At 36.2% G+C, this 26479-nt stretch overlaps 2 long non-coding RNA genes across 2 annotated transcripts; both read left to right on the top strand.

The window, feature by feature from the left end:
• The first annotated feature begins 562 nt into the window (after positions 1–562).
• Positions 563–18806, top strand: LOC109027671 (uncharacterized). The gene is made up of 6 exons (XR_002006698.4): positions 563–643; positions 11560–11648; positions 12483–12640; positions 16785–16844; positions 18518–18582; positions 18714–18806. It is a non-coding gene; the product is annotated as an uncharacterized lncRNA (long non-coding RNA).
• A 172-nt stretch (positions 18807–18978) lies between these two features.
• On the top strand, positions 18979–22091 carry LOC129534719 (uncharacterized). Its single transcript, XR_008681406.2, has 2 exons — positions 18979–19887; positions 21948–22091. It is a non-coding gene; the product is annotated as an uncharacterized lncRNA (long non-coding RNA).
• The last annotated feature ends 4388 nt before the right edge of the window (positions 22092–26479 follow it).

The following is a 26479-nucleotide window of genomic DNA, read 5'->3' as shown; positions in this document are numbered from 1 at the left end:
TAACAAACACACACAATCTTGAGCAAATGAAAAAGAAAGAAACCAGAATGCCACACAAAGTAAAAACATCCACATATTTATTAAAACACATTCAGTCAAAAGTCAAGACTCCTGTCATAGGATGTATATCAGTTCATTGGGTAAAGCATCAAAATTGTATACATCTTTTCAGTTATTGTTTATTCCTGTTATGCAGGAGGTACAAAACGTACTCCTTTTATTTTTACAGGGAAGGTTGCAGAAGATTTGCTTTGACCTTAAAGTACGTTCTTTGTTTCCCTGGTGATAAAGACCTCAGTCATAGGACAACTGGGTAAACTGAAGTAGCCAATTCAGCAAAGGAAGGTGGACTTTGCCTTCCAGTTCAGGATCTTTTATTACTGGTACTATTAAGGCAATCTTGGCAAAGTCTCATTCATATTTATTTATGAACTGTGTTCTTGGCTACATAAGAGGGTACACTGTCACAAGGCAAGGCAGCAGCACTCCTTTTATGACATCAGAGAGGTCTTTGCTAATGGCTCTGTTGCATGCTTACATAATGTAAAATAGCAGGCACATAGTTGAATCAAGGCTCAGGCAGAGAGGATCACTTTTCAAAGATTGTAAAAGAAGTTACGTGGATAGTGTGTTATGCATCAAGGTACATTGTCCTTATTTTCATATTATGCTGTACCCAAATGGCATAAGTAAAATGGAGCTTTGGCAATTATCTAGCTAATGTGATCAATGTTAATGGACAATCTGGTTAATTTGGCTTTTAAAAGTAGATTTTAGCAAGAAGTGAAATGTCAAGAGAGCACTTAAATGAATTTCCTTCGATTTTTAAGTTAAATTGCAGTCGCTGACTTTATTTTCTAATTATCATATGATGTTTCAATAGTATTGTTCCAATAATAACACTTCGTTCTTAAAGAGTCCCTTGCAGTCAATTAATTCAAAGTACATTCGGGTGTATATACAGGTTATCAGTTGACATCCAGCTTTATGAAACATATGTGAGCTGCAAGCAATTCGTAACTGCTACTTTCAAGCATTGGTAACTGCTACTTTCACTGTCCTTATTCTTCTCTGCACTGTACTCACAGTGCTTTCTAATATCCTTGGGCAATTATATATATTATATATATAAAATATATACACACACGCATACATATGATATATAATTCTTCATACATTTAGAGAGATACAGTTTTAATACTCCTTAATTTGAAAGTATTAAGCTAGGCCTTCTTTCATTGTGGGACTGCATTGCTTATTTTTCTCAAAATGTCAATTCACACATTTAAATGAATATTTATTAGCCACATGTTAATTTTATGCAGAGAACCAGGTTTTAGGTTGACTCATATGAAACTGCCAATGTATAAACACTTCTGACCTATAAATCTTCTATTTTGTGAAAAGGAAGATTAGATAGCAGCTACTTTGTATTGTGTGACTTACATCTCCCTATCTTTTTTTTTTTTAAGATTCCACATTTAAGTGAGATCTTGTGATCTTTTTCTTTCTGTTTGTGGCTGATTTCACTTAGAATAATGCACTCCAACTTCATTCATATGGTGATTGGCAAGTGGTAGTTTCTCCTCCATTTTTAAAGCTGAATACTATTCCACTGTGTATATGTATATCATATTTTTTAAGGCTGAATAATATTCCATTGTGTTTATGTATATATCACATTTTCTTTGTCTATTTTTCCGTCGATGGCCACTTAGGTTATTTTCATACATTGACTACTGTGATTGAATGTACAACACGAGGACTATAGTTAATAAAACTGTATTGTATTAAGAACTTTTAAAAATAAGTATATTTTAGCTGCTCTTGTCACAAAAAAGTAACTATGTGAGATGATAAAATATGTTAATTTGCTTCACTATAGTAACTATTTTACAATCTATATGTATCCCATAACATCATGTTGTGAAACTGAAATGCACAAAATAATATTTGTTTTAAAAAATAAAGGAAGGCTAAGATGAAGAAGAAATACTTTTTTGGAGGAAGTGAAATTTAGAATTTGGCATGATTTAGCATGATTATATTTCAAGGAAGATTCAGTAGGGAGACCTTTCAGAACATAAATGGAATGTACAAGAGTATAGAGGTAGGAAAAATACAAAGTGTTCAGAAATTTGCAAGTTGTTAAGTTGGCCTGATGCCTGTGTGGTGTGGGCTACAAACCTGAGAGAAAGCATCAGGGTAGATGATGTAGGGCAGAAGTGACAGCTGGTTAAAGAGTCTGAGTTTTTTCTACTGAGCCATGTGAATTCATGGAGGGTTTCTGAAAAAGGGAGCTCAATGATGGAGGCAATGCTCAGAATAGACCAAAGGTGGAAGATTACAGAGAAGGGAACTAGGCAGAAGGCGATGGGGGCTCAGATGAGAGCTGACAAGATTGGGGGACATGAGTCCTGTGAGAGAAGCACTGTTAGGCATGGATTACACAGCATGAAGAACAACTCTTCATGTGACTCTACATGTTAAGAATGATGCCTGGGAAAATTGTGCTGTTTCATAGATGAGTATGACAAAAGGAGAAGCTGCTTTAAGAAAATACTGAGTTCAATGAGATGCAGGCAAATACATCCACAAGGAAGTGTAGCTCAGAGATGATAAGTTAGCCCATGCCAGTGGCTGTCAGCAAACCAAGGGAGTAAATATTCAAATGAAAAAGTGTGCCATGGTCAGAAATCTGGACAATAACAACTTTTCAGGGTGAACAGAGGGTAAAGGATGTGGAAGGGCTAGAAGATTCAGAAGACCACAAGTGACACTTCCATTTCTGAGACTAAAGCAAACAAGTAGGTTGGGACCAACCCCTCACAGAACTAAGCATTCTATGTCAAATATAAATACCTTTCATAACTAAAAATTCTGGATCAAATAATTTTAAAAACTTAAAGACATCAAAGAACTGATAAGAGAGTATGGAATTATGAAGCCTGTGAAGAAAATGGGGACCCAGAGATGCAGTGCCATTGTCTCCCACAGCCTTTGTCAGTTTCTGCAACTGTGAACTTTGATTTTGACATCAAGTACCAGGGCATGCCGAAATGGGAGAGTTAAAAAGGATCCCTCCCACATTAAGCTGAGATTCCAAATAGCCACACTATTATGATAAGGATGAGAAGAGGTGGACTTATCACCCACACCACCCAAAATAACCCAGGTGACTGTATTTGTGCTAAGCAAAGAAGGGAAATAAAATCTTTCCCTTAGAATCTGTATTTGTAAACTAGTCATTGTGAAGGTGTGCAGTCCTATTCACATCACCTAAGTAGTTCCAAAAATATTAAGCCATGAATGTAGTTTAATTTTAGTCTAAATTGGTCATAGGCTGGTAATGCCTCTAGCTTCTGTCATTAATATAAATCCAAATGCTTTCTGAAAGAAGGTATCTCTATTTGAGTCCTCAAAAATTCTCCACAAATAATGTTTCAAGGACAATTTCCAGCACACAGTCAAAAATGACAAAGCACACAAGAAAACAAGCTACCATGAGTGAGAAGTGGCAGAAATAAAGCCATAAGACAACATAGATAAGAATTGTCAGCAAATATTTTTAAATAATTATATTCTATAAGTTTAACGAAGGAAAAGCTTGAAATATCTGCAAATAGGAAACTGTAAAAAATTACACAGCCAATTTTTAAAACAGTCAAATATAACTTTTAGGAATAGAAAGTATAATAACGATTAACTAAATGCACAGACTCTTGAAACTCATTAATAAGAAAATGAACAACCCAGTTAAAAAGTAAGCAGATTCAAAGCACTAAAAACACCAAATACTGGTGAGGATGTGAAACAACAGGAATTCCATTTACTTCTTCTGTGAAGGAAAATTGGTATAGCCACTTGAATTGGAAGTGGAGGCTGAAGATATGACTGAATTGCTCAATCTCATGATAAAATTTAACGAATGAAGAGTTGCTTCTTGTGGATGAACAGAGAGAGTGGTTTCTTAAAATGGAATCTAATCCTAGTGAGGATACAGTGAGCATTGTTTAAATGACAAAATATTTAGAATATTGTATAGATTTAGGTTGATAAAAGAGCAACAGTGTTTGAGAAGACTGACTCCAATTTTGAAAGAGTTCTACTGCGAGTCAAATGCTATCAAACAGCATCATCTGCTACAGAGAAGCCTTCATGAAAGAAAGAGTCAATGGATGAGACAAATTTCACTGTTGTCTTATTTTATGAAATTGCCACAGCCACCGCAACCTTCAGCAAACAACCACCTTGATCAGTTTCCAGCCATCAACATTGAGGTAAGACCTTCCACCAGCAAAACAACTACAACTTACTGAAGGCTCAGATGATCATTAGCACTTTTTAGCAATAAAATATTTTTAAATTAAAATATGTACATTTTTAGATATAATACACTTTATAGAATTAATAGACTAAGTATGGTGTAAACATAACTTTTATATACATTAGGAAACCAAAATATTTGTGTGACTCTCTTTATTGTGATATTGCTTTATTATATTTTTAAAATTTTAAATTAGTTTTTAAATTTGTAATTGACACATTATTATACATATTTATAGGGTACAATGTGATGTTTCAGTGCATTTATACATTATATGATGATCAAATCAGAGTAATTACCATATCCATCACTTTAAACACTTAACATTTCTTTGTGGTGATTACGGTCAAAATAATTGTTCTGGCTCTTAAAATATATATAGTCACCCTTATGTGTAAGAGAACACCAGAACTTATTCTTCCTGTCTAACTATAACTTTGTACTCATTAACCAACCTTTCCTGGTCCTGCCCTCACCTCTTCCCTCTCCAGCCTCTGGTAACCACTATTCTACTGTCTACTTCTATGAAATCAACTTTTTTAGATTCCACATATGAGTGAAATCACACAGTATCTTTCTGTGACTTGCTATTTTACTTAACATAATGTTCCTCAGGTTTATCAGTTGCCACAAATGACAGAATTTCATTCTGTTTTATGAAATGATATTTTATTGGAGATACATATATCATATTTTCTTTATCCATTCATCTGTACATGGCCATTTAGATTGATTGCATATATTGGCTATTGTGAATAATACTGGGATAAACATGGGAGCAGATATCTCTGACATACTGATTTCATTTCCTTTGTATATATAGCCAGTAATGAAACCACTAGATCATATGGTAGTTCTATTTTTAATTTGAGAAACTTCCATACTGTTTTCCCTTATTGCTCATTGAGAATGAAAGCATTTTAACAGCTGGTCTGTGATCCATTCACTTTCTTTGAGGGTGGTGGGAGGAATTACCCTGGAGGGGGGAATAAAAAGGCAGATCGACTCAGTCTAATCTCTGCCACCTGGAACTCCAGGTAAATAGACCAATATTTGCTAAAAGGAAAGATTATTATCTAATGATATGAATTAATGATGTATGGCAGGACGTCCTTGCTAAGTATTACTTAGTAAATGAGCCCAGAATTTACAGATTTATGACACGTGATTCCCTAAAGAAGATCACATGTTACACAACTCTCTGGAGTGTATCGTGGAGACGTTTATAACTTAAGCACTTTTCCTGCTATGTGAGGTAAACCTGAAAAGCCTTATCTAAAACCTCTGCTATTATTATCACAGAATACATGTCTGATGTGGGGAAAAGGACCCCTTTGATGTCCCAAACTTTGCTGTGTCCCATGCCTCTTGACTGACCATGACCTGAAATTTTTAATAAGGCTTGTTACTGTATGAGAACTCTCTGAGTGAGCCTGATTTGACAGCCTGATCTTGTGTGTTAGCCCACACATGAAATCAATAAAAAAAGTTTTAATTAAATGGTACTCAAAACAGATATATAGACCAATGGAACATAACGGAGGCCTCAGAAATAACACCACACATCTACCACCATCTGATATTTGACAAACCTGACACACACAAGCAATGGGGAAAAGATTCCCTATTTAATAAATGGTGTTGGGAAAACTGGCTAGCCATATACAGAAAACTGAAACTGGACCCCTTCCTTACACCTTATACAAAAATCAACTCAAGATGGATAAAAGACTTAAACATAAGACCTAGGACCATAAAAATCCTAGAAGAAAACCTGGGCAATATCATTCAGGACATAGGCATGATCAGAGACTTCATGTCTAAAACACCAAAAGCAATGGCAACAAAAGCCAAAATAGACAAATCGGATCTAATTAAACTAAAGAGCTTCTGCACAGCAAAAGGAACTATCATCAGAGCGAACAGGCAACCTACATAATGGGAGACTATTTTTGCAATCTATCCATCTGACAAAGGGCTAATATCCAGAATCTACGAAGAACTTAAACAAATTTACAAGAAAAAAGAAAACAACCTCATCAAAAAATGGTCAAATGATATGAACACACTTCTCAAAAGAAGACATTTATGCAGCCATCAGATATATGAAAAAATGCTTATCATCACTGGTCATTAGAGAAATGCAAATCAAAACTACAATGAGATACCATCTCACGCCAGTTGGAATGGCGATCATTAAAGTCAGGAAACAACAGATGCTGGAGAGGTTGTGGAAAAATAGGAACGCTTTTACATCGTTGGTGGGACTGTAAATTAGTTCAACCATTGTGGAAGACAGTGTGGCGATTCCTCAAGGATCTAGAACTAGAAATATCATTTGACCCAGCAATCCCATTACTGGGCATATACCCAGAGGATTATAAATCATTCTACTATAAAGACACATGCACACGTACGTTTATTGTGGCACTATTCACAATAGCAAAGACTTGGAACCAACCCAAATGTCCATTAGTGACAGACTGGATTAAGAAAATGTAACACATATACACCATGGAATACTATGCAGCCATAAAAAAGGATGAGTTCATATCCTTTGCAGGGACATGGATGAAGCTGGAAACCATCATTCTCAGCAAACTATCACAAGATCAGAAAACCAAACACCACATGTTCTCTCTCATAAATGGGAGTTGAACAATGAGAACATATGGACAGTGGGAGGGGAACATCACACACTGGGGCCTGTGAGGGGTGGGGGACTAGGGGAGGGATAGCATTAGGAGATATACCTAATGTAGACGCCTGTTTGATGGTGCAGCAAACCACCATGGCACATGTACACCTAGTAACAAAACTGCACGTTCTGCACATGTAACCCAGAACTTAAAGTATAATAATACAAAATAATGCTTGGTACTATAGAGTGCTTTATTCTATTGAGCTTTGTGTGTAAACTAAGGTGAACTGAAATAGAAAACTATTAGCCCTCAGAAATTATTCTGCAACATTCTAGGATCTGTAAATATTGCTGTGTTAACTCTGCTATAAAATCATTATCTATGTTATAATACAACTTAAGAAAATATCCTAGAAAAAGACTACAAGAACATATGCCAAAATATTAATAGTAGTTATCTGTGGGTAGTGATATATGTGGTTATATTCAGTTTTTAAATGTATTTTTTCTATTTTCCCCAAACATTTTATAATTTCATGCATACTTCTTTCTATAAATAATAAAAGATAAAGTTTAAAAATTGTAATCAATCTTATGTGACACAAATTTATCACAACTATGTTTTAAAAGTACCCAGCAAAAAGACTGAAAGGAAATACACCATATGTTACCTAAGATTTTCTCGAAATTGTTGGAAGTTGAGTGATTTGTTTATGTTTTTCAGTGTTTCTAAAATTTTCATAAGAAGCATGAATTATCTTTGTAATGAAAATAGCTAAAGTTTTATGGAGAGTATACAATTTCAAATAGATTTTAAACAGATAATTTCTCCCTTCTGGTTAGCCCCCTTTTAACCATTTATTCATGTAAAATAACAGTTAATGTCTAATTGTTATAGAAAGAGTACCAAGTTTTTTGACTTCAGCATTAGGATTTTATGATCCCAAAAACATCAGTGACTTTTTCTGTAAAGCTGGCATGGGATGACAGTCCACTTCTGGGTTTGCAGACGGTGGACCTGTTACCAGGTGGCTGACAGATGTGGCTTCCCTCTAATTTCTGGGAGGGCTTCTATTGGATCACTGGATGGGTGATCTGCAGCTGAGAGGGGCTAGAACCAACTCAAGGAAGGAAGGCCTCTTTAGAAATAAATTTAACTGAGTCTGGAGGTATAAGTAGAAGCAGAAAAAATGTCTGAGTCAGAGGGTAGAAGATGGGAGAAAGTCCCAAAGAAGGAAATAGTTTGGCGTATTGGAGGAACTGTAGAAAGCCATAGTGATTGAACCAGAGTAAATAAAGCAGCCTGGAACGGAAATCAGTCCAAGTGCCCAGGAACTCATAGACTGGGATTTTTATACAAGACCAGTGGAAAGTCATTCAAAGATTTTCAACAGGGGACTAATCCTCTTGGAGAAATAAATAAAAAGGAAGGCCATCTTCACATTCAAAGCAGTCTCATGTCAGGGTTGAGGCACTAGAGTCCATCTCTTTAGGGACAAAGCTGTACTTTGAACAAATATCAGACTTAAAGTTTGAATCTGTGTAATTAAGTATGTCCTACAGCAGAGTGGTTACAATGTCAGGCTTTAAAATCAGACTGTCCTGGCTCTGACACTTCCTAGGTGCATAACTAGGTAAGCTTCTAAATCGGTACAGTGAGAATAATAACTTGCTGCTGTAAGAACTAAATAAATAATGCATATAAAAGGTGAGCATAGTGTCTGGTACATAGTGATCAACAGTAGTAGCTATTATATCCTGACTCACTGCAATAGAGAAAGTATAAAATCATCATGCAGTGGACCTTTATGGTCCTTACATAAGCTAATGCTGGATGCGTTTTCAGTGAGCTAAATTGTACTCAGTGATTTCAGAGTAATGAGCCAAATACATTAACTGTTCTGGAAACAGATGAAGCCTGACTGTTTTGACTAAATATAGAGATAATTAGAATCTAGGCTCTATCTGTTGATAGGCTTGGGGAAGCATAATGAGAATCATCATGTCGTAATAGAATAATACACAGGGCTAAAATGAATCAGAAAGTTCACAACACAGATGAAAACAACTAATTTTATTGATGTCAGAAATACATTATTAGCTGAATCTTCTTATAATCTTATGTTGTTTGTTTCATGTTGTAACAGCTCCTAATAGTGTAATCAATTATGCCTTTCTATTTTGCTGCTGAAGCGTTTTCTTTCTTCCACACATAGTTTGGTACAATTATCAAATGTCAGATAAAATCCTTTTCTGTAGTTTTATAATATGCATCAAAAGCACTCCTTCTTTGATGTAGTCGAGTATAGAGATGAAAGGTCCTTGCAGACACTTTTATTCAAAGCCAGAAAACAATTTTCCACAGGAAAGGTATTGACTATCTCCCCTGGTATCAAGGTCTGATTACATAGTTGCATATTCTTATTGGAGCAATTCATGTTGCCAGGAAAACTCCAATATTATTAGATAATACACATGAAAATAAATGTACATGTTACATGGAAAGAAGAAAAAGATAGACTATAAAATATGGGTTCTGGGCCAGCCTTGGGACCGAGAAGCAAATGTAAATGTTTAGAATTGCAGGGCTCATGCTCACCTCTAGCAGTGTGGGAGGAAGTGAAAGGACACGGCTAATACTAAGTCTGTCTTCATTTGATACTTTAGGGTTAGGGTGAAGTCCAGGATCTGAAACACCAAACTGCACAGTAAATCAAACAACTGGGAGCTGTGGTTAAAGCAGAGTTTCATTAGGGCTAAGCTTGGAAATTGGTTAGTGTATTGAGTACAGTGCAGGTTCGCAAATGCCACTGATCACTCCCAGTCTGTGGTTAATTTTATCTCTAGTCCTTGGCAAAATGAAAAAGGCAAAGACAACATAGTGAGTTTTTCATATGGTAAGTTCTTTAAGTGTTTTTATTATAATTTATGTCCTGCTCTTTCTCGCATGTAATAATAGTGGTAAGATTAAAAAGTTGATAAGATTATGTCAGTGTGCAAAATACTTAAATATTGATTTACTTGTATATTGAATCTAAGAAATCAAAAACTCTGGGATCAAGTGCAATAGAGCACATGTAGTATTATGGTCAGCAATATAGGAAGTCAAAATGAACCTTTCAAACAAAGCATGGAGCTCTCATAAAATCAGATTGTTGAGATACATATATTGGAAACACTAGAAGTTGGAATCTGGAGGCCTTGGTTTGATTTGGGCCTGTAGGCTTAGGCTAGGACAATATGCAAAAAATTTAATCAACGATATCTCACTATCTTATGAGAACTTACTCTGGTTATAGTGTGGGGATACCAAAAAGGATCTGAGTGGCCAGGCACTTGAATACTCAGTCCATTTGCTTTTCAGGGTCAGGGTGAAGTCTGGGATATAAAACACTAGGGTCTGAAACACCAAACCAAACTGTACAGCGAATCAAACCATTGCAAGTTGTGGTCAACTCAGATGAGTTACATTAGAGCTAAGACTAGAAATTGGTTAGTGTATGGAGTGGTAGTCGTTCCATATTGTAGCAGTTATTATGGCCATATCAGTTGCCTGAATATTATTCCTAGGTACTTACACTCCTTAAATACTAGCAGGAAGAATGCCCGGGAGCTTTAATAAGCTAACCCTAATGTTTGGTATCATCTTCTTTCCCAGATTGAATTTTGTAAATAAATCTTTAATATCAAGCATTACATGTTTCTGAAGGGAGGTCTGGCTTCAGTTTGAACTGATCCTTGTTCTGGAGGATACCATGGAAGCCAGTTTGATTCCACGATTGTTAGTTGGTCTTTGAAGGATAAACTTTACCATGAATTGGAGGCCCCAAACAGACTCTGCTACTTGTACATTACGAAGAAAGTCAACTTAGTTTTTCCATTCGCCTTCTCCTCCAGTTGATAACTACACTAGCTTTGACCTCATGTTTAATAGCAAATATTTTCAACTAATCTTTTTTTCTTTATTTCTGAAGAAAAAGAGAAAAGACACTGGGAAAACATGATCTGTCCCAAAACCATGGGACTATAGCAAGACAATAAAGAGACTCCTGGGCCATCCATTCTCAATGTTTATACTGCTTCCAATCAAGACTATTTGTACATTTAGCTCCTTTTCACTTATCTTTGAACTGTTCGCCCTGTAGAATGCATCTTTGAAATCAGCCATTCTGATTACTCAACACATGTTCTGAGAAAAATAACCTCTTCACCAATGGTATAACACTCCAGGAATTGTATTACAGTCTTTAAAAAGGGAGTCAATAATAATCAATTTACTATCAAATCCCAAATGGCCTCTAATTGTTCTGTGGTTGCTGGGTTGGAAACATTCATGGTCTCTTCAAGGAATTATAATGTAGTTGTAATATACTTTAATATCCTCAGATAAAATATGTTATATCAATGCATTATAATTAAAATGCATTATTAGAGAATCTCTGTTTGCTTTTGCCATATTTAACATTTTTAATGTTTGCTATATTTAACATTTTTAATTTGCAACATATTGCTATCTCTAATTGCTCTTTCTCAGAATTACTGTATGAGATGAATGAAAATTATACTGGTGTACTTCATCCCTTTTTAATAGGAAAGGAATGGAAAATCAGAAGACGTGTTAAGATCACACAAACCAGAGGTGAAAGCTGAATCTGAGAGGCTTCTGTTTCCAGCAATAAGGTAACATTAGAAGACCTGAAAAACCCTAGACATGCTGGACAGTTGGTTCACTAAGGGTTCAACCTGATGCTGTAGCAGGGTGTGGGGCGAGACTGAGGGCCTTTCTCTTGGTAAACTGGAAGCCTGGTTTTAACACCCACAAAAGGACAGTAGATGACATATTGGGCCTGTTATGACCTAAATATTTGTGTCCCTCCACTCAAATCCCTATGCTGGAGCCCTAACCCCCAGTATGATAGTATTTTGAGATGGGACCTCCTTTTCCCAAAGTAATTAGGGTTACGTGAGGATATGAGGATGGGGCCCTTATGATAGGATTAGGGCCCTTATAAAAAAAGACGTTGGTGAACTTGCTCTCTAGTTCTCTCCACCATGTGAGGACGTAGTGAGGAGGAACAGTCCACAAGTAAAGAAAAGAGCCCTCACCAGAACCATACTATGCTGGCATCCTGCTCTTAGACTTCCAACATTCAGAACTGTGAGAAAATAAATGTCTTGTTTTTTAAGCCACTGGGTTCATGGTATTTTGTTATAGCAGCTGAGCAGACCCAAGTGTGCCACATAAAGCTGATGCCCTGAAAGTATTGCACTTTTAATCTAAGAGTGGACTATGAAATAAATTTGATCCCTAGCCAAGAGAGACAACAGATACATTTATTTGTTTCTGCCAGGGTTCTGGGTGAAGAAATCAAAGCAAAGAGTTACCCCTGATAATTTAATACCACAGATCTGTGCCTCAAATAGGTTTAGAGCTTGAATTTAGTCTACTCAAGTAGGTTAAACCTTCAATCCCAGGTTGAGAAATTAATATAAAATTGTTATATTAATCCCTAGGCCAATAATACCCCAAGCTCCTGACTGAAACCAAACACTCTGGAGGGACACTCTCACATGCAGGCCAGAAGGAATTTGAATACAAGGAAATAGGCTAAAGAAGAGAGCTCATGGCAAAAATTACAAACCATACAAGGAAGGCATTCACCACAGTGAGAGTGAGTAAAAACAGCAGAATTACAACCTAAAACTTGAGATAATATGACAACAATCTGAAGCAGAATATAACAGAAGTATGCTTAAAATAAGTAAGATGTGAAAGAATTGAAACCCTAAAAAGGAATAAGAAAATATGAAAAAAAGAGAAACATGCAGGCACATTGGAAAAAGGAGAATAGGAAAAACAATAGCAGATAAAAAGTTTTAAATTGACAAAGAACAGATTAGGCAGCTAAATAATTGATGAACTGAAAGCTCTACCTGGGGATATTAGACAGCATATTGCACTGGGAAATTGTGACATGGAGAAAGGGAAATTGATTAAGATTTAAGAAACATGGAAGGTAGAATTAGAAGGTCCCTGAACCCCTAATAGGCAGTACAAAAGAACAGAACAGAAAAAATCGGAGAGATATAGTCTTGAAAATTCTTGTAATAATTTTCCAGAAGTGGCAAAATGTATGAATTCATCAGATCAAGAACCACATGATTTTCAAGAAGGATAAATAAAAATAAATCTACACCTAAATACATCACAGTGAAGCTGTGGAGCTTAAAATCTTAAAATCAAACACAGAAGTTACTTAACTAAGAAAGCCACAACTATTAGACAAAAACAAAAAACTTTTCAATAGCGAAAATAGAGAGGAGAAAGTAGTGAAAGAATGTATTTAAAGGGCTAAGGAAAAGTAACTGTCAACCTAGTTTATACTCAGCTAAATTGTTATTTAAGAACCTGTTTGAAACAATGACTAAAAACTTTTTTACTCAAAGACCCTTGCTAAAGAGAACTAGTAAATGATGTGCTCCATAAAAAAGGTAATAAAATTCATGAAGGAGTGGGATAAAGGAAGCATTGATGAGCAACCACATTTATAAACATTGGTATCTATCTAAGCATTGCAATGACAATAGACAGATTTGAAAATATAAAAACAGGATGGAGTGAAAACACTAGAAAAGAATAGAAAGTTAAAAAAATCAAGTTTGGAGTTAAAGCATTTTAAAATCCTTTTAATTGTGAGAAAAAAGGTAAAATATTGATTTAGTTTAGGCATTGTTATATTGACAATTCACGTTAAAAGTTTAAAACACTACTAAAGGAAGAGAAACAGAATATATAACTTTTAAACCACAGACAGTTGATGGATTAAAAAACTGTCAATTAAATAGAATCCTAAGAAGAAGGAGAAAAGTATGCTAAATAGAAAGAATAAGATGGTAGAAATCAATCCAAATATATTCATAATCATAATAAATGTAAATGAACTAAACTCACGAATTAAAAGAACATATTCAAACGAATTTTTAAAATATCAGCTCTGCTGCTTATAAAAATACACTTAAAATACAACACAGAAAAAAAGTGAGAGAAAAATTATTCCAAGAAAACAATAACCAAAAGAAAGCTGGTATAGCTACAATTCATCTGACAAAATGTCTTTAAGTAAAATTTAAAATATATTTATTAGGAAGAAAAGCACACAAGATACAAAAATTCTAAACTTAAAAACAATAAACCTAAATAGCTGGGCATGTTGGCCCACACCTGTAATCCCAGCTACTCAGGGGGCCAAGCGAGGCATAAGAATCACTTGAACCTTAGAGGCGGGGGTTGCAGTGAGCCAATATCACGCCACTGTACTCCAGCCTGGGCAACAGGGTAAGACTCTGCCTCAAGATATTAATAATACTAATAATAATAAACCTAAAATAATAAAAAATTGATTAAATTACAATGAAATATTGACAAATCCTTGATTATATTGTAAGTCTTTAATATAATTATTTCCATAATTAATAAATAAAGCAAACAAAAATGGAAAATATTTGAAATATATTTCAGAAAAATTAATGAGTTTGATCTAATTTACTTATAGAAGAATCCCATACCCAAGAGTTAAAGAATACACATTCTTTTTAAACACACACACATCATTTACAAAAATTCACCATATAATGGTTCCAAAACAAGCCTTGACAAACACTAGTGGATTTAGAGACTACATCATGCAGATGATATTCTCAAATCACAATGCAAAAAGATGAAAAGTAAATGTCAAAAAGTACTAATCCTTCTGTTTAGAAATGTAAAAACATACTTCAAAATAATTTATGGATCAATGAAGAGACTGTTATATCAAAACTTGTGAGTTTAAGCTAACCAATCTTTAAATGCATTGATGACAAATATTAGGAAAAATGCAGATTGAGAATTAAGAACCTATGGAAATAGAAAATTTTTTAAAAATGCGAGTTTATACTGATTTATAAAAAAGAAAATAAAGAATCTCTCTGTCTAGTATTAAAGTTAAGAGAAAAAGAACACTTATAAGTTAGCATGCAATGTAGGAAAGATGAGCTTCTAGTGTTTTGTAAATTTGAAGCCTTGATTTATCCCTAATGGACAACTAGGGGCACTTGACCCACCCCCTACACTGCTTAGTGGTTACCCATGAAAGTCAAGCTGCTTTGGAATTCCGATTCTATCACTTACGAGACATGTGGCGGTGAGCACATTGTTTGACTTTCCTGGGCCTTTAAGTTTTCCAATCTGTAACATGGGAATCATAAAACACAGGGAGCTCTCATCATCCAAGTATTTATTGGCCAAGCTTTTATAGGAAAATAAAAATAATAAAATGTGTCATAATTTGAAAACCTTGACTCATGAATTGACCAGTTCAATTGAATCCCCCACTCAAGCTCCTTGACTCTGCCTAGCAATGTCTGCTTTGATCAGACTCTCACTGACCGTCCAACACTGGAAACTCTGCATTTTGTGAAAATGGTAATGATCATTAAGAATATAATTAAAATGAATGTAAAACAAAAATGTGAACAGAGCAACTAAAGCAAGGTGTCACAAACTCAATAGAAGTGGAGAAATATCTGAATCACACACAAAGTCACTTCATGAAAAAACAATTGACCAGAGCAATGACATGATAGGCATTTCAAAGGAGACTAAATTTCATATTGGAGTTCCGAGGAAAATAATGAAGAACTCAAATTTTGGAAAATCACAATTTGAGTTCTTCATGAAAATAAAGATCAGAATTTTTTATGATCTTGTTAAAAACTTCCTCTTTATGATCTTTTAAAAAATACGAACCTAAAGAATATTGTATTATGCAATCGTGTAATTTTCTTGGAAAAAGTGTGTGTTCCCCCCAAAAACATCCATTTGAATCATTATTTGTGCATTTTAAGAACTAGTACAAGTTGTAGTTACAATGTGTGTGTATGTATTGCTGATGTAAGATAAAATAAATGTGTGTTATAATGTTAATCATTTTTAAAACATATGTTCTAATCAAACTCTCCCCACCTCCAACCCACAACCACATACACACAATTTACTATGAAATCAAGGTTTCTGTTTCAAGTGGGCTTTTTTTTAACCTAGCCTTTCCCAACACCAATTATATTTGGATAAGGAGGACTTGATGGACCTATGTATGGGATTACTGTGAACCTTAGTTGAGATAATTTATGTGATTACAGTATGCCTGGACCATAGTAATCATTCAATAAATATTAGCAGTTAACCATCCTGGGCTATGTTATGAATCTAAAACTTTAAAAGATCTCCATGCAAACTCTCATTGTTGCCCAGTGTTGTCCTTCATAAACTCCAGAGCTGATCCAAATAAAACTCTTCTCCATTTTCCACACATCTCAACACACTTCACTTCCTGCTCTTTGCCCCAGATAAACTTACCTGGATTCTGCATGTCCAGATCCTTCAAAGTCCAACTCAAACACAACTTCTTGCAAAAGTCTTTTTCCAACACCCATTTGAAATAACCCCTTTTCCCTTGTATTCTCTATTCTCAAAGCAATATGTATACTCTGTGATAGGACTTATCACTTTTTCCTTAGAAAGTGTTTTTTATGTCTTGATTTCCTTACTATGTTGTAATCTCTACTAAGAGTAGGTCCTCTGTTTGTGTTATCTTAATATCTTCATAGACTCTTTCACTCTGACTTGCATATAATATCCATTCATCCACACATTTATTCACAAACATTTATGGAATGCCAAAAATAGTTGGTTCTTAATAATTGTGTGTTCATAAAGTGAATGAACAAAAGATAAGGCAGTTTATTAAATGAGCATAATAGGAAACTTTCTTTCAGCTTGCCCAGCAAGATTCCCTTCCAATCTTTTCTGAATGATGAGAACACACAGGATCCTAGGTATGTGCCCTTCTGGAGATACGCTCGAGGGGGTAGCATGTGTTATTCATTACATCACATATAACCTTTTCAAATTTACGATCAATCTTGCTTGGAAGTCTGGTGTCATTTAAAAAGCATGGCAGTGTGCTGGGAGGAGAGACAATCTGAGGAGGCTACAGTCTGTGAATCCAAATACCCTATTTAAAGATCCAAACATGAAGAAGGAGGATGTACTAAACACATCATTTTCCTTCCAAGTGATTGAAAAGGGATGGTACATTGAAGTTTTGTTGGGTTTCAATGCACTGATTTCTTCCCTACCTATTTTTCTCAGGTTTGTCAGGTACTTAAGAGTCTATTTCAAATCGCCTGCAGACTCTTTTTCTCATGTTTCTTAAAACTATTTGTGATTAAATCACCCACATTGTCCTCTAGGCTCTAATGATTCTCTTCCCGTGAAATCCTCTTTTTTTATTTTACTTTATTCTTTTTATCACATCTTTGTTTTCCACTACACTGCTTGCTTTTAGTATTCCCATCACTTTTTCTGTTTCTTGATTCTCCATGCACTCTCATATTTATTCACCTATCTATTCGCTCAGCATATAGTTTCAGGGTAACTTTCAGGGTTAAACACCGTGCTGGTCAGAGATAGGATTCCTGAATTTAGAGGGATCACAGTCTAAAGTAGTGATGGAGGACTGGAAAATACAAATAATGTTACGTGACATAACAAGCGAGCACAGGATAACACCATGCATATAATCATACAGGCATCTCTATAAAAATGCTGAAGAAGTGTGCTCCATTCTTCATTCTCTAATAAATATGGAGTAAAATTAATAGCTAAGAATTCTTGGAAGAAATTAGTATTAAACTGTGATTTAAAGTAAACAATGAGTGCAAAGAGGAATTCCAGGTATCCCAAATAAAATAGCAGAGGTGATGGGATGTTTCATTGCAAAGATGCCTGATTGAGAACAGTTATTTCTCAAAGTGCCATCTATGGACCAACTGCATTGGGATCATTTAGACTGTTTTTAAAATCACATACAAGTGAACTTCACCCCCAAATCTATTGAGCAGGAATCTCTGGAAGTAGCTAAAATCTGTCTTTAACAACTACTCCAGATTATTTGTAGGCCTAGCAAAGTCGGAAAACATTGCATAGAGACAGGGCAAAATTAGCAGGTAACAGGCAGATTGGTTTGGGAGATGCCCACGAAGATGAGATATAAGTAAAAGGTCAGCTGGGAGGCCCTGACAGTTAGTCTTATTATTAGGTTGGTGGAAAAGTAATTGCAGTTTTGCCAAAGTAAAAGTAATTGCAGTTTTTGCCAAAGTCCTATTATTAGGTTGGTGCAAAAGTAATTGTGGTTTTGGCAATTACTTTTGCACCAACTTAATATTACATATCTTCTATGATTTTCACTGGAGAAGTGAGTGTTAGCATTTTGGTGTGCTACTAGGTACCAGGCATGGTGCTGGATATTCACCAAATGAAATAAAATGTATTTCTCAAGACAATCCATCTTCTATGTTTCTACACCTGGGCTGCTGAGGACTATTACAGAAAACCATAGGGCATGCAGATTGATTTCATTGCCAGTATGCAGTCTTTGCCCCATTTAAGCCCTCAACATTGGCCATCCTGTATGTCTCAAGCCATCTCTTTCCACTCTTTACCCCAGAGCTATTACAAACTTTCTCCATTCTCCTGAAGTCTCCTACTGTACTGCCTCTCTCCTAATTCTTGGTAAGTAAACTTAAATACTACTTTACTAAGGGAAAGAAGCCCTTTAGGTAGGACCCTCAACTTCCTTCTGTCCTCCCTACAACATGGCTGATCTACACCCAGCCTCATTACCCACCCATTCTCCTGCCTAGATTTAATCCTTCCAACATGTGAGCTAGGAACAGCAGCATTAACATCACCTGGAAACTTCTTGGAAATGCAGAACTTCAGAACTTCAGACCCACGTAGACCTACTGAGTCAGAATCTGCTTTTTTTTTCTTTCTTTCTTTTTTTTTTTTTTTTGAGACAGAGGACAGAGTCTCCCTCTGTTGCCCGGGCCACAGTGCAGTGGCGCTATCTCGGCTCACTGCAAGCTCCGCCGCCCGGGTTCACGCCATTCTCCTGCCTCAGCCTCCCGAGTAGCTGGGACTACAGGCACCCGCCACCGCGCCCAGCTAATTTTTTGTATTTTTAGTAGAGACGAGGTTTCACTGTATTAGCCAGGATGGTCTCGATCTCCTGACCTCGTGATCCGTCCGCCTCGGCCTCCCAAAGTGCTGGGATTACAGGCGTGAGCCACCGCGCCCGGCCTAGAATCTGCTTTTTAACAACATAATTCAAGTTTGAGAAGCTCTGCTAAGAAAAAAAAAAGCAACAAAAAAGGTGCCCTTCCTTACCTGTTCAGGTACGTGGTTTCTTCAAATGTTCCTGTGTCTTCCCTAAATACAAACCTACTTTCTCTGCTGGATCCTCTCAACCACATCTAAACATTTAAATCTCTCCCGTTCTAAATCAACATTCAAGCCATTTTTAAAAACTGCCCTATAACCTCTTATCTCCAGGTAGTGAATGATTTATGCTCTTTTCCTCTACAAAGCCAAACATCTTCAAAGACTTTCTTATATTCTATTTCTATTTTGCTTCCTTTATTTCTCAACACACTTTTAAAAGAGATCATTAGCTGTTGTCCCCTATCAAGTCTTCCTCTTTTTCATGGTAATAATACCCTAGCATTTAGCCGGGCACCTGACTGTAAAGACTCTAAAGACTGTAAAGGCACTTGAGTAAAGATCATTTTCTAGCTTCCCTTCCAGTTCTGTGTGCCCATGTTTCTAGGTTCTGATTGTTGGGATGCTAATGGAAATGATATGTGTATCTTCTGAGAAATTATCTTAAATGGAGAGAGTATAACCTGCTTGTTTCTTATCTCTTTTCTTCTGGTGCAATGTGGATGAAATGCTCAAATGCCACCAGCCAACATGGACCGTAAATTAAATTTGGAATGGAAGCCACACATGACATGGGAATAAGATGGAAAACTTTAGGTAATAGAAACTATGGAATGCCATTCCAGACTGAACCGACATCCCTAGGCTTCTAGGACTTGAATGAGAAATATATTTCTGTCTTATTTAAGCAATGCTTTTAGAGGCTGTTAGTATCAAAATCCTAACTAATATTCTGTAGCAATCCGCCAATCCTCCTTCACTTTCCCCACTCCCAATACTGTTCAAGTTATCAGTGGTATTTTTTGCCACTCCTCAAGGCACATAAAACCATTGACAACTCCTTTTGTTTCAAACACTGTTTCCTTTGGACTTCCATGACACCACATTACCTGGATATATATATATATATATATTCTTTTTTTTTTTTGAGGTGGAGTCTTGCTCTGTTGCCCAGGCTGGAGTGTAGTGGCATGATCTCGGCTCACTGCAACCTCCACCTCCCAGGTTCAAGGGATTCTTCTGTCTCAGCCTCCTGAGTAGCTAGGATTACAGGTGCCTGCCACCACGCCTGGCTAATTTTGGTATTTTTGAGTAGAGATGGGGTTTCACGATGTTGGTTCCGGGCTGGTCTCGAACTTCTGACCTCAAGTGATCCACCCACCTCAGCCTCCCAAAGTGCTGTGATAACAGGCGTGAGCCATTGTACCCAGCCATTACCTGGATTTTTATCCAAACTCTCTTTTGTCTTTACTCCTTAAGTCAGAGTTTAACCATGATCACCTGGGAGCTTTGGAAAAAATACTGATGCCTGGGTCTCAATCCCAGAGTTCTGATGTCATTAGTTTGTGATGGGGTCCTGGCATGACTATTCTTGAAAAGCTCCCCGTGATTCTAGCATCCAACCAGGGTTCACAATCATAGCCTTAAGGATTGCTTGGTGGAAAACCATTGCAGAGTCTAGACTCTTATTTCCTGCTCTGCACATTCACCTTGACCAATCTCATCTACTTCTGGTTTCAGTTAGCATTTACATGCTGATGATTTTCAAACTAATATCTCTCAGCTCTCTCTGTTAAGTATGACCCATATACATAACAACCAATTAGACAACTCCAATAGATATGTCATTAATATCTCATGATGATCATATGCACTATATTTTTCATTATTTCTTCCCATTCATCTAAAAAATTCTTGTTCATCTTCTGTGTTTATTAGAATAGTACTACTAACCACATAGTTGTAAGAGCTAAAAATTTCAGATTCCTCTCCAATTCCTCTAAGTCTCCCTGTCTAATCAATCATTACACTCAGTTTCAACATTTTAATATCTCTCACATTTATTCACTTCTTTTCATCTCCATTGCCATTTCCTGGTTGAGGCTACCATTATTTCTTGCCTGTACAAGTTTCTCCAGAGTCCTGCTTCCTCCCTATTCTTCCTCCACACTGCAGCTGGACTGAACATTTAAAAACATGCATCCAGTTATGTCACTTCTTTGTCTCAGATCCTTCAGGGGTTCCCCCTTTGCTTTGGGATAGAAGCCAAAGGCCTTTGCCTGACCACCAGATGCTGCCTGACATTTCCCTGTCTTATCTCCTCAAACTCATGGCTCACCATTCCTCTCCACACCATGCTACTGTATAGGTATAGGGAACTGCGTGTAGTTTCCCAAATTCATGTGTTCCTCCATGTACCCACCCATAACTACACTGAAATGTCCTGCCTTTTCGTCCAGTTCACCAAATAGTTTTTAACCTTCCCTGTGTGTAGGGAACTGTCTTGATCACCACTTGTATACATAGGCATTTACACAATGTCTGGGGGTATAGTTGGCACTACAACACATATTACTGGCTACCTACTATGTTTCAAATATCATGGGGCTTACATCATGGTAGATTAAATGTTTAGTGATTGGGAAATAGATCCTTAATTATTTTATTGTATATCGATAAGCTCAGAGAGGTTTAATAATTTTCTAAGCATCAAAGCAAAAAGATGAGACTGAGGCTAAGTTTGATGTAGGTTTGCTGGCTCCAAAGCTCTTGTTCTTTCCACATTAATATGTTATACACACAGATGCTTTGTGAAGAGGCTATAATAAAGACGACATTTACAGTAGATGCCTCTGATACTTTGAAATGTTTCCTAGGTTATCATTGGGATTTCCTGGCTTTTCCAATCAACCTATGGCCTCTAACAAGCTCACAAAACAGCAGGCTGAAGCTATGTTCATCTAAAAGCAAAACATTTGGTTAATTAAACCAATTTAATAAAAAAACTGAATTTATTGGAAGGACAGCAATTTTCTTCTTGAATAGTTAGTTTGGCATCATGTGGGCAAAGCATTAAACTCTGGAATGTTTTTTCTTCTCCCGATTTAAATTTGGAATTTGAAAGTATGGCTTTCCTTGTGCTTCCTTTCTTCAAATTACGCAGGAGAGTAACTGTAGGTCTCAGAGACAGGTGCCTGTAAAAGCTAGGTCAGTAAAGCAAATGAATGGACAAGGTTGTGTCCATTCACTAACAGGTGCATGAAGACAAATGTATGTTGTGGTAATGTTAAAAAGGAATACAAGACTATGAAGGGTGGAAGAGGGAGAGATGAGTGTTGCAGAAATGTTGACTGAAAAGGGAAAAATAAAGACCAGATTTTAGGGAATAGAGCAGAGAGGGCAAAGAAATTTCAGTGAAGACCCTGTTTCCACTGGGTTCACGATGAAGAAGAAAAACACTCCCTCTTGAGGGTGACAAGGTGACTATGGCAACCATCTTGAACTGGAACCGGGCCTGAATTTATTAACTCTGTGAGGAGTTTGCACTATAGTTTGAGGAACGACAACCAAATGGATAGAAAAATCTATCCTAACGCAGGAATAGAAAAGCAAACACTGCATGTTCTCACTTATAAGTGGGAGCTACATGATGAGAACACATGGACACAGAGAGGGAAGCAACACACACTGGGGCCTGTTGGGAGGTGGAGTGTGGGAGTAGGGAGAGGATCAGTAAAGATAGCTGCTGGGTATTGGGCTTGATACCTGGGTGACAAAGTGGTCTGTGCAGCAGACCCCCATGGCACAAGTCTGCCTATATGGCAGACCTGCATATGTACTCCTGAACTTAAAATAAAAGTTAAATTTTAAAAAAATCTATTCTAAGAGGAATTAGTCTTGTAAGTAGATCATCCCCACACCTCCATATGAGCTGCTTGCCCCAGAATCACACATGGTAATGAGTCGGCGTCTGGGAGGGAAAACAACAGCTCCCGGACCAAGAAGGTATCACTGTCCCTTAGCACAGGGGCAGAGGGAGAGACTGACCACAGTTGCTTTCTGGAGATTTTCATGACCTAGAGGCAAGGCCCCAGAAATCTGGAAGCTAAGTGTTCATAAAATATCTACATAAACTTATTTAAAAATCACCAGTTTTTCTTTAAGCCCGATAGTGTTTGGTTTTCAGACACTTGCAATTGTAAAAGTCCTCTGACTTTTTCAATCGTCTCTTATCAACTTATGAAAAGTTGCTCGATCTTGCTCAAAACAAGAGAAACAAATTAAAATGAAAAGAGATGCCATTTTCACCTATCTGATTTGAAAAGATCTAAATGTTCAATAACAGGCTATGTTGGCCAAGCTGTGAGAAAGTGGGTACCCTCATACACTGTCGATGAAATATAAGTTGTTTGCAATGTTTATTAAGGGCAATGTGGGAATATTTATTAAAATAAAAAATTCATGGACGAAACCCAGGAATTCTACTTCTAGAAATTTATTCCACAAATATACTCATACATGTGAAAAATGATAAATATATGAGGCTATTCATTATAGTATTGTTTATAACAATAAAAGATATAAATGAGCCTAAATGTCCATCAAGAGAGACTGGTTAAATGAAGTATGGTACAACCACATGGTGGAATACTCTGATATATGTTGTTTGGTGAATCAATTAATTTTGTGCTACCACTTGTATAAAAGGAAGGGGACAGAAAATATTTATTCATATATATGTCAATCTCTGGAAGGACATGCAAGAAAATAATGAGTGGTTACATATTTGGGAAGCAGGCATGAGGACTTACCAGAAGAGACAAGGTTGAAAAGGAGCTTTTTGTTTTTGTTTTCACTGAATATTCCCTTATTCTTTTTAATTTTGGAGTCATATAAATTTATTCCTTATTTTTAAAAATCCAATAAATTTATTTTAAAGAAAGTAACAGAGTTCTAACTGATTTATTATAATGATAAATCACTAAACACATGTGTAGAGATCCTGGCACTGACCTGTTGGCTGCGTACATTGACGCATCAAACTTCTTTGCCTTCCAGAATTTCTGATCTATTGCAGCTTTGAAAGATCAGGGCTGTAGTGCTCAAAAGAGATATTCCATGATTAAAGTGGTCCCTACAGGACAAATTGAGAAGTTTCATTACTTTGGTCCCCCTTTAAAGACAAGAGTTTAGAAAACGTGGTTGGGAGTTGTGACCATGGGTTTCCGCTTCCTGTTGCTAGAAATAAAAGTTTTGATAATTACTAATATAAGCACTACCAACAAAGCCAATTTGTAGAGAGCACATTGGGATGACAGTATGCTGAAAGAAGGAAATATACATGGATTCTGACACTGTTCTTGTCACTCATATGTTTATGACTATGGGCTAAGATTCCTAATATTTCCAAGCCTTCATTTCCTCATTTGTAAAATGTAGACAATATTGCTTTCCTTTAAATATCTAGCATACTAAAGTTATCTCTTTATAACTCAGAACTTTGGTAAGTCAGGGATATTCAAACCTTAGGCAATCCCAGGTCCCCTAAACTCACACGACAGGAAGTGGGCAGCTCAAATTCACAGCCAAACACGGACCATTTCAAAGAAAAATTTTCCAGAGAACAAAACCAGAAGGGCCAGATTATATTGCTAAGGAACTCTAAGACATGACATGGACTGTGTTCTAGGCAGCACTGTTATGTTTCCCATTTTCTGTGCTTACAATGGAGTTTTTATGGCACTTATATTATCCTTTATCAATTAATAGTTTGTATATTGATTGAGGATGATTAGTGTTATGATGTATTATAAATTACTGGGCCATGAGAAACCAAGTCTAGATATAAGCAAGAATGCATATCACTTAGATATTCCAGATTTGAAGTAATAAACACTAGGTTGCCTCCCTCTAGATAAGGAGTAAATGATTTTAAAATTTTTCTGTAGACATGAGCACTTTTTGAGATGTATGTATAGGGAGAGAGATACATGTAGATGCTGGGTACCCATCTTGGTACTCATTCATTTTCCTTTATGTTACACAACTCTAATTTTCCTTAGGAAATTTCTAATCCTACCTCTGATCCTTGACCTTGAAGTCAAAGTACATGCATGTCCAGTTATGTGAAAAATGAGTTTCCTCTCTTTGATTCAGTCACTATGAGTCTGGTATTCTAACCCTTGTGAGTGGAAAAATCTCAACTAAATGCAATGGTTCTTTAATAAATGAAACAATGCATAACCTCATTTAGAATACAAGAAATAAAAATAAAATCACATGGACACACCAGGTTTCCACAATCAGATTTGCAAATATCCAATATATTGATAACTCATTTTTTGTGTAACTTATGACAGAATAGGAATTATGATACTTTGCTGGTGGGAGTGTTAAAATGGTACAATACATATGATGAGTAATTTGGAAACGTTTGTCAAAATTCAAATGCATTTACCTTTTTGCTCAGCAATTTCATTTCTAGGATTTATTCTGCAAATAGACTCTTACATGTGAAATAAAGTAATACGTATTCCTTAGAATATTATCTGTAACAGTAAAATATATCAGTCTAAAAGTCTATCAACAAGGGCCTGGATAAATGAAAAATTATCATACAGGGGAATACGTGGAGCTGTAAAAAAGAATGAGGATTTTCTTTTTGTCTAAATATGAACATACCTTCAAGATATGTTAGGAGAAATTTTTAAAAGTGCAGATGTTTGTGCAAAATATTTGTGTAAAAATAGAAAGAAGAAAGGAAATGTCTTTTCGTATTTGCTTGTATGTGTATGAATATCTCAGTAAAGATAGAAAATAAACTGAGAAGTATCTTTACCCACGGGGTGGAGGTGGAACATGGATTTGGGGGAAAAGATTGGAAGGGGGATTTTTTTCACTGTATACCTTGTATTTTCAAATCTTGGGAACCACATAAACTCTTCACAACAATTTTATATATATATATATATATATATACACACACACACACACACACATATATTTAAATATATATATACACACATATATTTAAACAAAAAATACAGTAACAATAGAGTGAGGTTGTGGAGTTCTAAGTCATATATGGATTGCTGGTGCTGAAATGTCAGCTGCATAAATTGGATGAGCGGGCTTTCTTCCACCTTCTAGAATGTCAGCTCCATGCTGCAGTGCTGAAAAGAGTTATCCTGTGGCACGAGTGGCACCTACAGGGCACAGTGAGAATCTTATGTTCCTTTTTTTACTTTTATTTTTCAGAGAGGTGGAGGTGGCGTATGGATAGAGGTGTAATGATTGGTTTTCTATTGGAGTTGTTGGACAAGTGTTTTGACCATCACCATAGATTTACCATCAGATACAGCTGGATACAAATCCTGTTCCTATAATTTACTGTCTGGGTAACTTTAGG

The sequence above is a fragment of the Gorilla gorilla genome, chromosome 6, assembly GCF_029281585.2.
Source record: "Gorilla gorilla gorilla isolate KB3781 chromosome 6, NHGRI_mGorGor1-v2.1_pri, whole genome shotgun sequence".
Classification (NCBI taxonomy): domain Eukaryota; kingdom Metazoa; phylum Chordata; class Mammalia; order Primates; family Hominidae; genus Gorilla; species Gorilla gorilla.
Note: the sequence above shows the minus strand (reverse complement) of the source record. Positions and strands in the feature narration are given on the sequence as shown.